The 15,497-nt window shown below is 40.6% G+C and overlaps 1 long non-coding RNA gene across 3 annotated transcripts; it reads left to right on the top strand.

Moving 5' to 3' along the window:
• Positions 1–1,424: 1,424 nt before the first annotated feature.
• On the top strand, positions 1,425–10,508 carry LOC129423240 (uncharacterized). 3 transcript variants are annotated; one of them, XR_012359707.1, is made up of 4 exons: positions 1,425–1,886; positions 2,418–2,552; positions 2,758–2,841; positions 9,733–10,508. It is a non-coding gene; the product is annotated as an uncharacterized lncRNA (long non-coding RNA). The 3 variants fall into 3 exon arrangements; XR_012359706.1 differs by having other exon boundaries at positions 1,425–1,901; XR_012359708.1 differs by having other exon boundaries at positions 1,437–1,608.
• The last annotated feature ends 4,989 nt before the right edge of the window (positions 10,509–15,497 follow it).

The raw sequence follows: 15,497 nt of genomic DNA, 5'->3' as shown, positions 1-15,497 counted from the left end.
TCATTTACGAGTCTTTATCACTGTCTAAACATGAATATTAAATATACTGTCTGAAATGAGTCTACAATTGTTACGGTCACCCCAGTGGCTCCTTCTACTGGCCACGAGGGTCTTCACAACACATCACCCTTAGGACTCCATCACCTAGAACCCTTTGCACCACACTGATTACTGCCACACATCATCTAAACTATTTAAACCCTGCTCTCACTCTCTAACTTTGCTAAGTCTTGTTTAGTTGTAACACTGCAATTCTGAACTTTGTTATGTGTCTCATATGGAAGACCATTAGGTCACCACCAGCTGCAGGGGGCACCAATGAGCGCAAATGCATTTTAGCAGGGCTGTGTTTTACTGCAGGGCTGGGCAAACTATGACCTGCAGGCCAGATATGGCCAACCAAGCAGCTTATAAGTAAATTAAATATTGTGTTTGAGTTGGGATTTTGGTCCATATTGACTCATTTGATGCAATACAATTAAAGTCCAATAGATGTTCCTAGTCTGCAGTGCTGCGACATGAATTTGTGAAAAATGAGCGGTAACACTTTATTTTACGGTGTCTTTGTTACACATGTTACATGTAATTATTATAGTAATAACAGTTAATTATGCATAATTACATGCAACTTATCCTAAACCAAACCCTAATCCTATAACCCCAACCCTATAGTAAGTACATGTTGTTGATGATTATTACTTAGTACTTAAATATATAATTACACGGTAACAGTGACGCCGTAAAATAAAGTGTAACCAAATGAGCTTGTCACCACGGCAACACGATGGAAAGGTAAACTGTTAATGTTGCGTGTTTAACAAAGAATAGATCTCAAACAGGTAACACCAAGATCAGATAGAAGGCAGCATGTGTGATTTGCTAAAAAGTATTGCTGTGTATTTTTTCATGGTGATTGATATGTAGTTATTATCACTTGAGATGATTTTCCTCTAAGAAAATGAACCAGTAGGAGGGCACCAGTACACTGTAAAAACTATTACTATTATCTACTCAATATTTTTGGTGAAGCATTTTTACACTTAAAAAAATTTAGTAAATTTGAAAGCTATGAAATCGATTAGATTTCAGTAATTACATTAATTTCCTATCACAAATTAAATTGAGTAGATGGAATCAAAAATATAAAAGCAAATCAATAAAAAATCCCAGTGAAGTCGACTAAAAAATTGAGTTGATATCATTAAAAATGTTACTTAGATGTAGCTGAAAATTTTGTGAATATTATTAAACTAAAATAAATTATTTTTATTTACTTAATGTTATAAATTTATTTCATACTGAACCATCAATTATCAATGATAAACAAAGCAATTTGTATACGTTGTTTTATTGAAAATGGCAAACATTGTACATGTTACAAAAACAATCAGCTAAATAAACTCTGAGAGGTTGTCAGTACCCGATCCGTGCCGCCTGTCCAATCTGTTTTGCGCATGCGCATAATTGTGCGCATGCGCAGAAGCGCAACTTGTTTTACGACAGTTTACGACCCTACCTGATCTGTTCTACGCATGCGCGACAACCGGAGTTTAAAAATAGTGAAGAAATGCGTCATATAAGAACACCGGCGAACATATGGAGGCTAAGGTAAGTGACGGAAATGTTCGTTCAAAAGTTTTTAATGCAGATATACAGGCGTCTTTATGCATAAACAACAAGGTCACTAAGACATAATATACAGTATTTCATATCATCATGTAGTAGTTAGCTAGACTAGCTGGCTGGTTAGGCTTACAATGAAATGCAGTGTGTCCGGTTACCTGAAAACTTCGAGTGTTTAAACTAACATTTATTTGATGGTGTATTGGCCCTGACTAGATTCGTGTGACATGTAGGCTAAACCACAATCCTTGTTGATACCAGAGGTGGACACTACTTAAGTATTTTACATAAAAGTAAATGTGTAAGTATTCCTTTTTTAATCAGTGTTTTACTTTGGAAAACATACAGTCCAAAGTGTATTATCATAATTTTTACTCCACTACATTTCATAATTTCAAGTGTTTGGTTTCCCTACTGAAAATCCAGCTAAAACCAGCATAAGCTGGTAGCTGTTTTTTGCTGGTTTAAGCTGGTCAGGCTGGAAGACAGCTGACCCACCAGCTTTGCCAGGCTGGGAGGACAAGCTTAAACCAGCTACTGCCACCTTAAAGCTTATGCTGGTTTTGGCTGGATTTTCCAGTAGGGGTGTATTTTAATCTCTATCTGTTTATCTTATTTATGTTTATTGTTTCGTCATGTCATCTTTGTTTTAATCCCTTTCATTGTCTGTGCATGTCACATTAAAAATGTGCAATATAAATAAAGTTTATTTAATTTTATTTAGACTTTCATCATTGTATCTATGTGTTAACATTGTAGCAGCATATGGTGAGTGAAGATATCTTTTTTTTTAGTCATTCGTATAAAGGACCAACATGGACCAGTAGTTATTTCATGCTGCCCTTCGGCAGTACCTACTAAGTGGGATGTTGATGTTGCGGTTGACTGGAAGAGAGTCATGCGGGTGGCCAACCACTTCGTTGTAGATGGTAAGTTAGTTGAGATAACATTGGACAGACAGACAGACCAATAAATCAATAAATTAATAAATCATCTATTTTTCAGACAATCATCTTTTGTATACTATTATTTTCTTTTCAGTGTTTTACATCTGCTCTTGGTTGTTTCCATTTAATGAATCTCGCACTGCATACTATTGTTTGCTTTGTGACAAATTAAATGTTGTGTTTGTAGGTTTGTCCATGCTGATGGCTATGCAGCATAGTTGAAGCAGACCTGTCAGAAAACTTCTCTAAGGTGCTATGAATCCTATGACTAGTAAGTAGAACCTCAAACTAATACATTGCTGTTCAAAGGTTTAAGGTTGTGGTTTATTTATTTAAAATGCACCCATTTCATTGCTAAAAAACAACGTTATCTTGTGTATTTGGTATAATACAATGTGTTTGCGTGGTTTCTAGTAAAAAAAATATATTTTCCACATACCGTACATTTTTGTAGGTTTAGATTTCCCTCCTTCCTCAAACGCATTGATTTTGTACAGAACTCATTGATTTAAAAAGCTCTGTGTCCCTAATTGACCAGCTAATCTGTACATTGTGACGCTCCTTACCATGTTTAAAAAAAATTGCTCGCAATGCTAACAGGAGTTAACTTACAGGCCAAAGTGGGAAGAATTATGATAATGTCGGTCTTGGCTACATCACCAATCCCAGGAAGTAAACTGTTGCCTACAATCCGTGTCTTTGTAGTCCAATAAAAGATATTTACATTGGAGGCAATAACTTGTGTCATCGTTTACTTTGGGGTTTATACCTTTAGCATATCGTTAACATTTACTAATACACACTTACACACCAAAGGAAATGCAAAAAAGTGAATCAGACCATAGTGTCAAGAAAAAACTTCGGAGACAATTGCAAGTTAACAGAGTTTATTTAGAAAAATGAGAGAGATGGAGAGCAAAGTCACTGGTAATCCACACACGGCATACACCCTCGACTCACTCTGGATGAATCACTACTGTGGGAATGAAGCACGCCCACAGCAGGAAGAGTGAGCCGGCACTACAAAAATCCAGTACAGATCTGAGGGAGAGAGAGAGCCACCCACGCTCTCCGTCGAGAACACCAGCACTGTCACCCACACGACAGAGGGATGAAACACGCCGCCCTGACGGCAGATGACAGGCGGAGATGGAAGATGGTAATCCAAGTTCACCGACGGAGTAATCCACTGAAGATTCCTGATGCAGATGTAGACACCCGGAAATAACTGGTATACCGCCTAATGACGAAGCGAACCAGTAGATCCGAGAGACAGACAGTCATTAGAGTCAATGTAATCCTCAGTCATGAAAATGTATAATCCACTCACGGGTGAAGAAGTCAGCCGGTGGGAAACTGAGACAGCTGGTGTACCGCCTAAAGACGAGGCGAACCAGTTGATCCGAGAAACAAACAGTCAGTAGAGTGAAGTGTAATCCCAAGCGAGCGGTCCAGGCGAAGACGCGCCTCCGGATGCCGTAATCCAAACCTGGGGTAACTAAAAGAGGAAACAGGGAAACGTCCGACAAGACAAGGCAGAGTAGCAAGACTGTGACCAAACAAATGAGCGCGCAACGAAAGACAGGACTACGTGCAATATAAAGGAAAAGGTAAACGAGACACCACCGGTGAACAATCATCGAAACAAGGGGGCGGAGTTAGTGAACACACGAGGAACCGGCACCACAGGTAAACAACACACACACACATATCCCACACACAGCCATCGATCACCCAGCAGTCATGACAGTAGCCCCCCCTCCACGACCGGCACCAGACGGACCAGGAGACTCACCCTGTCGCCGACGGAGGTCCTCGATCAACCCAGGATCCAGTATATCCCGAGCCGGAACCCAGCTCCTCTCATCCGGACCGTATCCCTCCCAATCCACCAAATACTGAAATCCTCTGCCCCTGCGGCGAGAATCTAGTAACCTCTTAACAGTATAGACAGGGGCACCATCCACTAGACGAGGGGCGGGAGGGTTAGGGGCAGAGACAGGAGGGTTATAGCGGGCAAACATCACAGGTTTAACCTTGGATACATGAAAAACAGGGTGAACCCGACCAAGAGAAAGAGGTAACTTAAGCTTTATCGTCACCGGATTAATGACCTTAGAAATGCTGTATGGCCCAATGAATCGCGGAGCCAGCTTACGAGAAGGCTCACGGAGAGACAGATCCTTGGTAGAAAGCCATACCCTTTGACCACAAACGTAACGGGGTGGAGGTGGCCGATGACGATCAGCTGCAGCTTTGGTTCGTCTGGAATTAGATAATAACAGAGTCTTAGCTCTCCTCCAGGTGCGTCTGCACCTGCGTACGAAAGCTAACGCAGACGGAACCGCTGCCTCGGGCTCCTGTGATGGAAACAGGGGAGGTTGATAACCGATGGAAAGTTCAAACGGGGACAAATTGGTAGACGTAACGGGAAGAGAATTATGAGAATACTCAACCCACGGGAGCTGATCGCACCAGGAATTCGGATATTTAGACGACAGACAGCGAAGCGTTCTACCGAGATCCTGATTAGCCCGTTCGCATTGCCCATTGGTCTGCGGGTGATAACCAGAAGACAAGCTGGCCGTAGCGCCAATTTGTCTACAAAACTCCTGCCAAAAACGAGAGATGAACTGAGGACCCCTATCTGATACTACGTCAGTCGGAATACCATGTAACCGAAAAACGTGAGTAATCAAAACCTGAGCCATCTCCTTTGCAGAAGGAAGCTTGGGCAGGGGAATAAAATGAACCGCCTTCGAAAAGCGATCCACCACAGTAAGAATAACAGTGTTACCACTAGATGCCGGTAAGCCGGTGACAAAATCAAGGGCAATATGAGACCAGGGGCGGGAGGGCACGGGCAAAGATTTTAGCAGACCAGCGGGTGGTAAATTAGATGCTTTACTACGAGCACAAACCGAACAGGCTAATACAAACTGTCTGACGTCTGTGGCCATAGAAGGCCACCAAAAACGCTGACGGACGGCAGCCAACGTTCTCCGAATACCTGGATGGCCGACAAACTTGGACTCATGACCCCACCGGATGACATCGGAACGTAACAGCTCAGGAACCCATAGGCGACCCGCTGGACACCCCTCCGGAACTTCCCCCTCCCGGCCGGCCTCTCTCACCCGCTGTTCGATTCCCCATACGAGGGCGCCGACCACCCTCCCCTCCGGGAGAATGGTCTCAGTCCGCTCTGAATCAGACTTCTCGAACAGACGGGAGAGAGCATCAGGTTTAGTATTCTTCGAGCCAGGCTGGTACAAGAGGGTGAAGTTAAAACGATCAAAGAAAAGTGCCCAACGAGCCTGCCTAGATGTTAGTCTTCTGGCCGAACGGATATATTCAAGATTCTTATGATCCGTCCAGACCAGAAAGGGCTCAGAGGTTCCCTCCAACCAGTGACGCCATTCACCCAAAGCGAGTCTAACCGCCAACAGCTCCCGATTACCTATGTCGTAATTACGTTCTGCTGGGTTTAACCGGTGAGAGAAAAAAGCACACGGATGTACTTTCCCATCAATAGACGATCGCTGAGATAAAACGGCGCCTACCCCGACATCAGATGCATCCACCTCCACTATAAATTGTTTAGCCGGATCGGGAATAGAGAGAACAGGCGCAGAGATGAACCGGGACTTTAACGCATCAAAGGCCACCTGAGCCTCTCTATTCCAACGGAAACATACGTTAGGTGAAGTGAGAGCGGTAAGAGGTTTAGCGATCTGACCAAAATTTCTGATGAAACGCAGATAAAAATTGGCGAACCCCAGAAATCGCTGAAGCTCTTTCCGAGTGTCGGGTACTGGCCAATCGGCCACCGTCTTAACTTTAGCGGGATCGGGACGAATCTCTCCCTCGGCAATAACGAAACCCAGAAACGAAACCGACTTTCTGTGGAACTCGCACTTCTCCGCCTTAACAAACAATTGGTTCTCTAAAAGCCGTTGTAAAACCATGCGAACGTGCTGAGTGTGTATCTGCATGGAGGGAGAAAAGATGAGAATGTCATCGAGATACACAAAGACAAATCTGTTAATCATGTCACCCAGCACTTCATTGACCATGGTCTGAAAGACAGCCGGAGCGTTACAAAGCCCGAACGGCAGAACGGAATATTCCCAGTGTCCTGAAGGGGTATTAAATGCTGTCTTCCACTCATCGCCCTCTTTAATACGTACCAAGTGATAAGCGTTACGCAGATCTAGCTTGGTAAAAACGCACGCTCCCTGTAACAACTCGAATGCTGATGACATTAATGGCAAGGGGTATTTATTCTTAACAGTAATGTCATTCAGCCCTCGATAATCAATGCATGGACGAAGAGACCCGTCTTTCTTCTTAACGAAGAAAAATCCAGCACCGGCTGGAGACGAGGAGCGGCGAATGAGACCGGCTTTAAGAGCGTCATTGATATACTTGTCCATAGCCTCTCTTTCTGGTTTAGATAGGGAAAATATACGACCCTTAGGCGGAGAAGTGTTGGGAAGGAGTTTGATTTCGCAATCATACGACCGATGAGGAGGCAGAGAAGTGGCCCGGGATTTACTGAAAACCTGCTGCAGATCCGAGTACTCCGCCGGGACCCCTGAGAGATCGACAGCCGGAACCTGTGAAACAGAACAAGAAACAGAAGAAGGAGCAGGACCAAGACATGAAACATAACACGAAGACTTCCAAGATAACACAACATTGTTCTGCCAATCAACGTGAGGATTATGTTTAGATAACCAGTCATGGCCTAAAATGACTGGTGATTGTGAATCATCTAAAATGTAAAATTCAATCTCCTCACGATGATTGCCAGAAACAAACAAACTCACAGGGGGTGTACGATGCGTGATCACAGCCATATGCTGACCCTTCAATGTCCAGGCAGACAAAGGAGAAGAAAGAGGGATGAATGGAATACCCCAGGACTTGGCCAACCCAGCATCCAAAAGACACGCCTCCGCACCGGAATCCAGCAACGCCTGTGAATGATGGGAATTAATAATGACCGGAAGAGTGGTACTGCTTACGGGAGATTTAAATGACGATGCGCCCACCGAGACTCCCAGGTTCATCGGCGGGCGTGAGCTTTTACCGGACATGAAGCTGCCAGATGCCCCGACTTGCCACAATATAAGCAGAGACCATTAGACAGACGACGACTTCTCTCACCAGCAGAGATGCGAAACTTGCCCAGTTGCATAGGCTCCTCGGTGGAACTCTCCGAGACCATCTCCCCTGGTTCTGACGTCAGATGGCGAAATGAACGACGCAGATCTCTTTGCCGATGGCGAGACTCAACCCGCAGAGCCAAATCGATGGCAGCTTCTAGTGACGGGGGTGGCTCTCTCAGTGCAATCTCGTCTTGAATCGCCGGTGTGAGACCCTCGAGGAATTGAGCTCTTAATGCCGCGTCATTCCAGTTGCAGCAAATAGCGAGAGTCTTAAATCTAATAGCAAAGTCAGTAACAGAGTCATTACGTTGCCGTAATCTCACCAACTCGGCCGCTGCCATGTCTCCCTTGAGTGAACGATCAAATAACTTCAACATCTCCTCCTGTAGAGCCTCAAATGATAATGTAAATGAAGCCTTAGCTCCCCAGGCAGCCATACCCCAGTCTCTTGCTCTTCCCGTGAGTAATGTCAGAACATAAGCCACCTTGGAAGTGGATGAAGAAAAGCGACGGGGTTGAAGTGCAAAGACGAGAGAGCACTGTTGCAAAAAGGACCGGCAGGTGTTGGGATCGCCGTTGTAGGTAGGAGGTGTTGCCGTGTGTGGCTCCCGTTCAGTAGAAACAGCTCCTCCGGGTGTAGCAGGAGGTTCCCTGTTCGGTGCCACTTGGTCCAACCGATTACTGAGTTCCTTGAATTGCTCAGACAAAATGCTGAAATCTCTGGCCGCAGCAGACAATAAAGAAGAGTGTTGTTCAATGACCGCCCCCTGCTGGTGAAGGGCGGTCTGCACCTCCAGACTCTCCAAACTTGCTGCCTCCATTGTTGGCGCGCTCATCTGTCAAGAAAAAACTTCGGAGACAATTGCAAGTTAACAGAGTTTATTTAGAAAAATGAGAGAGATGGAGAGCAAAGTCACTGGTAATCCACACACGGCATACACCCTCGACTCACTCTGGATGAATCACTACTGTGGGAATGAAGCACGCCCACAGCAGGAAGAGTGAGCCGGCACTACAAAAATCCAGTACAGATCTGAGGGAGAGAGAGAGCCACCCACGCTCTCCGTCGAGAACACCAGCACTGTCACCCACACGACAGAGGGATGAAACACGCCGCCCTGACGGCAGATGACAGGCGGAGATGGAAGATGGTAATCCAAGTTCACCGACGGAGTAATCCACTGAAGATTCCTGATGCAGATGTAGACACCCGGAAATAACTGGTATACCGCCTAATGACGAAGCGAACCAGTAGATCCGAGAGACAGACAGTCATTAGAGTCAATGTAATCCTCAGTCATGAAAATGTATAATCCACTCACGGGTGAAGAAGTCAGCCGGTGGGAAACTGAGACAGCTGGTGTACCGCCTAAAGACGAGGCGAACCAGTTGATCCGAGAAACAAACAGTCAGTAGAGTGAAGTGTAATCCCAAGCGAGCGGTCCAGGCGAAGACGCGCCTCCGGATGCCGTAATCCAAACCTGGGGTAACTAAAAGAGGAAACAGGGAAACGTCCGACAAGACAAGGCAGAGTAGCAAGACTGTGACCAAACAAATGAGCGCGCAACGAAAGACAGGACTACGTGCCATATAAAGGAAAAGGTAAACGAGACACCACCGGTGAACAATCATCGAAACAAGGGGGCGGAGTTAGTGAACACACGAGGAACCGGCACCACAGGTAAACAACACACACACACATATCCCACACACAGCCATCGATCACCCAGCAGTCATGACACATAGTTGCACTTTAACAAAAACAGTTAAACTGTTTTTTAACAAAAACAGTTAAGAGTTTACTCCTAAACTCTACCAGTCTTAATCAAGAAAAACACCTCTTCTAAGCCAAGCATTCACATACACATCTTATGACCTTGTTCTCCAGTGATGAAATAAGAAGTGCACATAAGCTTTTGCTTGAAATAATATGAACCACAGTAATCCTCATCCTTCTAATTTTCCTTTCCTGTTTTTTTCCCCATCAGGATACACATCCTAAAATAACTAGGTTACGGAAGCTCCTTTTTGGATCCAGCTTCATTTGTGAAGACTTCAGATGATGCCAACACTCACAGAGGCTTAAGACGATGGCAACAATAGATGGACATACAAAATTGCCAAATATAATATTGTAATTACTGCCCCAAAGCGCAAATTTGCCGATTTTTAACCCACTTTATATTGTTACAAATACAAAAGATGCTAACATTTGAACAGAAAATGTTTCCTCTTTATTCTTGAGTTAATTGTGCTGATTTATTCCCATTTTTTTATCCACAATTCTTTGCCAAAATGATGTTTTGCATCATCCAAATGGTTCATTTTCAAATTACAGACATTGTAACAACACAAAGTGGGTTGAAATTCTGCCAACTTACCCTATAATAATAATTGTCTTTTAACTGAACAGGACTTTAAACACATGACTTGTATTAACTTAGAGCTATTGTGAAATTAATATTGTTTTGTTTCCAGAACATTCTCCTCAGTGAGTCACTGTTACCTCAGACTGATTAAGGGATTTTTTGTAACCTTGAAACATGCATTGGTTTTATTATGGTAAAACTGCATATCTTATTTCAAACCAAGGTTTTGTAACCATGGTTCTACTACAGTAACATTATAGTAATGCTGGAGTGAAACTGTGGTAACCATATTATTTTAAATCATGGTAAAGTTTGTGGTTACTAAAATGCACTTCTATATGCTGTTGTAAGAGCATGATTATTTTTTATTTATTAATAAACCATGGTTGATTTTATTTTTACTGTGGTTTTACTGCAAATTATGGTAAAAAAAATTATAGATAACTTTTGCATGGGTACAGAAAAAAAGTGTAAACTGAAAGTCACGTTGGTTAAATGCATCTGATAAATGTAAATGGATTTGTATATTTATTCTGTTTACTGAAAATAATACATTTGCAGTTGCTATTGTATATTGTTTATTGTTCTGTTGAAAGACATTTTGGTTAGAGTGATTTCAGGGGCGCAATGAACAGTTTCAAGGGGGGTATGCAAGACAGAATTTTGGGCCCCTTTCTTTAGAGGATTGTTTGATTTTCATACCATAATGTGTTTATTTAATTTTACAGATCGCATTTGCACTAAAAATAAATGTATGAAGCAAAATAAAAAGATTTATTCGAAAAACGAATAGCCTACTATTTTAATCTGGTAAGGCAGAAAACATTCACGTGATTTTAAATAGATCACTAAAAGAAGAATAATGCATGGAGATGCATTTCTGAAATATGGAAATCTATGGAAGGTGCTTTGAAAGTCGCGGCAGTCGAGTTTTCTGTGCGGTTTTAGAAGCGAAATGTGTACAATTATGTTTAGCCTATAGTTCATTCTTCCGAGTTCATATTGATGATCTTATAGTAGCCTATAGTTCATTTAAAAATGTGCTTACGAAACTGACTGTATTCGTCAGAAAAACACCAAATACCTTATATTCTCTTTATGTCGCTGTTCTCTGTGTGTGTGGTATGTGTTCCGTCCTCCGCTCATGACAAAAAGCGTGGCCGGCAAAATTAAAATTAATATTACGTTGATCTTAAGATCGCCCGCGCACGCCCTTCAGTGACACAGAAATTGCAAAAAGCACAATCGGCTAAAGTTTTAAATATGACGTTGATTTTTGAAGTCAAAAAAATGCCGCAATCAAATGTGCTGCTGATGGGCATGCAAATTTATTTCTGTGCACTGAAGGCTGTTTTTTAAAGCGATTAAAGTGATATACCCCCTAATATGATTTTGCACATCCAACAACTATCATTACAAAGATAATACTGCCTGTTTTGGCATTTGGTAGGCTATATTGCAGTAGTTAATATTTGTTACGTAATGAAGTGCACCGTGTTCTTTTTTATGTTCTTTTTCTTAATATTCACAACACTTATTAACAAAACATTGATTAAAATTAAGAGACAAACTATATTAAACGAAATTCATTTGAAGCAAACATTTGAAGCAAACAAAACTTAATTTAAAGTCGAAAATTATGTCTAATGACCGACTCCATTTGTAACGTCATATTAGCCTTCAATCCATTACAACGCCCGATATATAGCGTTTAAAATTAGAGATCGAATTAAATTAAAACAAAACATTAACAACATTACAACAATATTTAAACACAACAATACTCAAACATAAATATAAAACAGACATTCTCTATTAGGATGCATGTTAAAAACAATCTGATATAGCGTTTATAATAGCTGCACTAAGTTTACAATTTTGGGCAAAACCTCCGTTGCAACCCTGAATAAAAATGAATCACTTTCACTTTGAAAATGATGCGCTGTCACATTAAAACCAGCTCTTAGTCATTTAAAATTTAACTCAATTATGGCTTAGACAATTCTCCTATTAGAAAATAATATTTTTAACTCCGCCTATTAAGTTATTGTCCGTCTTAGAAATGCAATAGTTGTCAGCAGTCGCTATGCTAATATAGCTCTTGCTGTCCTTATTATCACAAATATTTTTCATTTTTCATGAAACATACAGTTTACGGATCAGAACACTTTTAGTGGGATGTGAGATCTTACCTTGAAATGCCAAACTGTAGGGCTGTCGACTATTTGTGGTAACGTTGCATAGCAAACCCACCAAACTGATCCCAAACAAAAATGTTGTCTACTGAAATTAAAAACCACCAGAACCGCCAAATATGTAATTGCATCATGATTGCACGCTGTTTTTTTAAAGTGTCTCAATTTTACTCAACACAAAGTCATTCACAGTAGTTTTATATTAATTTACTTTACATTTTACTACAGTGGTAATAATTAAACGTGTACAATAAAAAAAAAACGGAAAAGTGATGACGGTGGGGCCCCCTAGAGTACTTATGGGCCCATATGCCTGGCATACTCTGAACCCCCCCCTAACGGCGCCCCTGAGTGATTTAACGATTATGAACCATTAGCTGCTGTATGTTAGCTGGGATGCGGTTTCGGATAATTGCCTTCATTTAAATATGTCTTTAAAAAAAGTCTTCATTTAAATATGTTTAAAAAGAGTCTTTATTAACTACACAAAAGTGTAGCCTACAAAAATACGCTGCCAGTTGTTATGCTTGGCCGTAAAGTGTTTCAACGCATGCGTGGTACCAATCGCACAGTGAAATGATGACGTTTTCTTCTACGCAATTATGCGCATGCGCAAAACAGATTGGACAGGCGGCACGGATCGGGTACTGACAGGTCTCTCAAATTCACAGCATGCAGAATCAACACCTCTTGAACCCAGACAGGTGGACCACCAGCACTTGTACCTGCAACAAAGATAACTTTATTTAAACGGCTGTCCGCTGTGACTCTGGACGCTGCCACAGAGCCCCACTTAGTTTAACATTAAAATAATACATTTGTCTCAAATCTGTAACGATTTACAAAGGCTACGAATGCATATTTTATATCTGGAAGTAAACTTTGTCTGACTAAACTCGCGCTATTTAATACGAACGTCCGGTGCGGTGTCAGAAACTGTGAGTTGTCTACAATTGACGCAGCTCATCTCCACCGGTGTGCGAGACCCTTAACACAAAAAAGGAAAATAAAGCATAGGCATATGGAGTCCAGAGATAATTAATATAAATGTATATAAGCGTGTGAGCTCTGTAAAGCTCTGTTGTGTTCCGCTTCCATGTGAAAGGTCAAATAAGTCCGGGTGAAGCGAAACTGAGGACCGGATTTCGGATCGCCTGACTATCTGCCACTACAGTACACGACATTATGCAGTAATAAAACGATCAGAAATGATTATTTTACACACATTTCAAGTAGCACAGCTGTATTAATACTTTGGTGACCTGAATAAATACGTAAAATAAAAATATTAATGATTAATCTAGCAGTATGTGCACAGAAAGCTGTTATTGTACCCAGTTTACGGTATGGCTCCGAAAGTATTCAGATAAATACACCTTACGTTGTTTACGCAAGGACACATCAAATATTTCATTAAAAACAAGTGTGAATATTAATAAACTCAACACTTACCAGGATTTTTGAGGAGTTTTGAGGTTGTTTGTCTTCCTGCAAGAGGCGCAGTTTCTTCTACTGCTGATTAAAAAACCGTTGGCTTTGTGATTTTTAAATTTACATCTGATTTAATTAATTTTTTTGCCTACATTTACTCAAATAATAAAATGTAATAATGTTTCACCAAAAATATTGAATAAATCATAGTTAAACTTATGCATGAAATTTACTATTTTTTTTGTTGATGTTAAATACCTATGTTAACTAGAAATGAGCAATTATTACAGTTTTGAAAACTAAAATATATAAGTGTGACATTCTCAAATATATTGATTCAAATTTACAACAAATATTAAGGATATCTATTAGAAATAATCTGTTAGTTAAATACTTATTTTATTTGATGTATACAACTAAATAATATCTGTACATTTTACACACAAATATATGTTTATTTTTTAGTCATTTATTTTGGTTTGTCTAACTCAAAAAATCCACTTAGTGACATAAAGAGATTTTATTGAGTTATTTTAATAATTTATTTTAGTGATATTTACAAAGCCACTGAATTATTTTTTACAGTGTAGGGAATTCGCTTAGGGCCTCAAAATGCCTAAAAACGGCTCTGGTAAGTGATGCCCCATGGCGGTATTTGAAAGTGAAACCTGTTATCCATGTCTCTATATTGAATACAACATATTTTCTTAAAAACACTTAACTGGAACATGCTGAATTCACACACTCTATTAAAGAACCCTCTCTACTCATTTGTCAAGTAATTGCCTGGCTTTGTTTGGAAATTTGGCAAAATTGAGCAATATGTATATACACGTTTTATTAAAGCAATAAGCCCCAAGAAGCAGTGGGTCACCAGTGCATTTTATAACAGCTAAGGGGTGTTGTTAAAACCCCCTTAGCTGTTATAAAAGGCACTGTAACCCCACTGCTTTGCGGGGCTTATTGCTTTTATAAAACGGTCACTTCATATGCATAGCAGGATTTCGTAAAATAAAACATAAATAAGTTGTAATTATATTAGTACAAATATTACTCTTCCGCCAAACAAATTAGTTCCTCAGAATCAAGTGTGGCTGCAACAGAGCCCAGTTCCCAACCAACACAGACGCAGCAAAGACACAATGAAAATATGATTTAAGACTGTGCTGTTTATTTTCATAAATCAACATTCTTCTAATTTATACTTTAACATTTCGTGCAACTGTTGAAGTGATGATCAAATATGCGTGGAAGCATGCTTAACTTTAACTCTTAACTTTAATTCCCTGTCAGCGTTTTTTTTTTTTTGGCACCCAAGTTGCCACCCAGATTTAGTTTAATGGCTTCCAGAAAAATGATCTTCTTTAAATAAACATAAAATATATAAAATGAAAGAACAGACGCTCTGCTTTAAAAAAAAGTTTCATCCTACCTTCATTTGCCTCTCAAATTTTCAGCTAAAGCTGAGATAATTCCCTTTTTGTGAATAACTTTTCAGAAAAGACTCAAAGCCATCAAAACTTATACTGTGTTTTTAGTGTTGAGTGAATGCGTCAGTGTTTAAGTTGGGTAAGATCGTCATCTAGTGGATAATAGCAGGAATTTGAGGTAGAAACTCCTCAGGGAATGCTTTCTCTTTATTGACGAGATGACTCAACAATATTTATTGACATTTATCTGGATATCCCATTAAGTGTACAATTGTAGAAAAATAAAAAATATGATTAAAGACTGTGATGTATATTTTCATAAATCGGT

This window comes from Misgurnus anguillicaudatus, chromosome 20, assembly GCF_027580225.2.
Source record: "Misgurnus anguillicaudatus chromosome 20, ASM2758022v2, whole genome shotgun sequence".
Lineage (NCBI taxonomy): Eukaryota > Metazoa > Chordata > Actinopteri > Cypriniformes > Cobitidae > Misgurnus > Misgurnus anguillicaudatus.
This window is presented reverse-complemented; position numbering and strand designations above follow the sequence as displayed.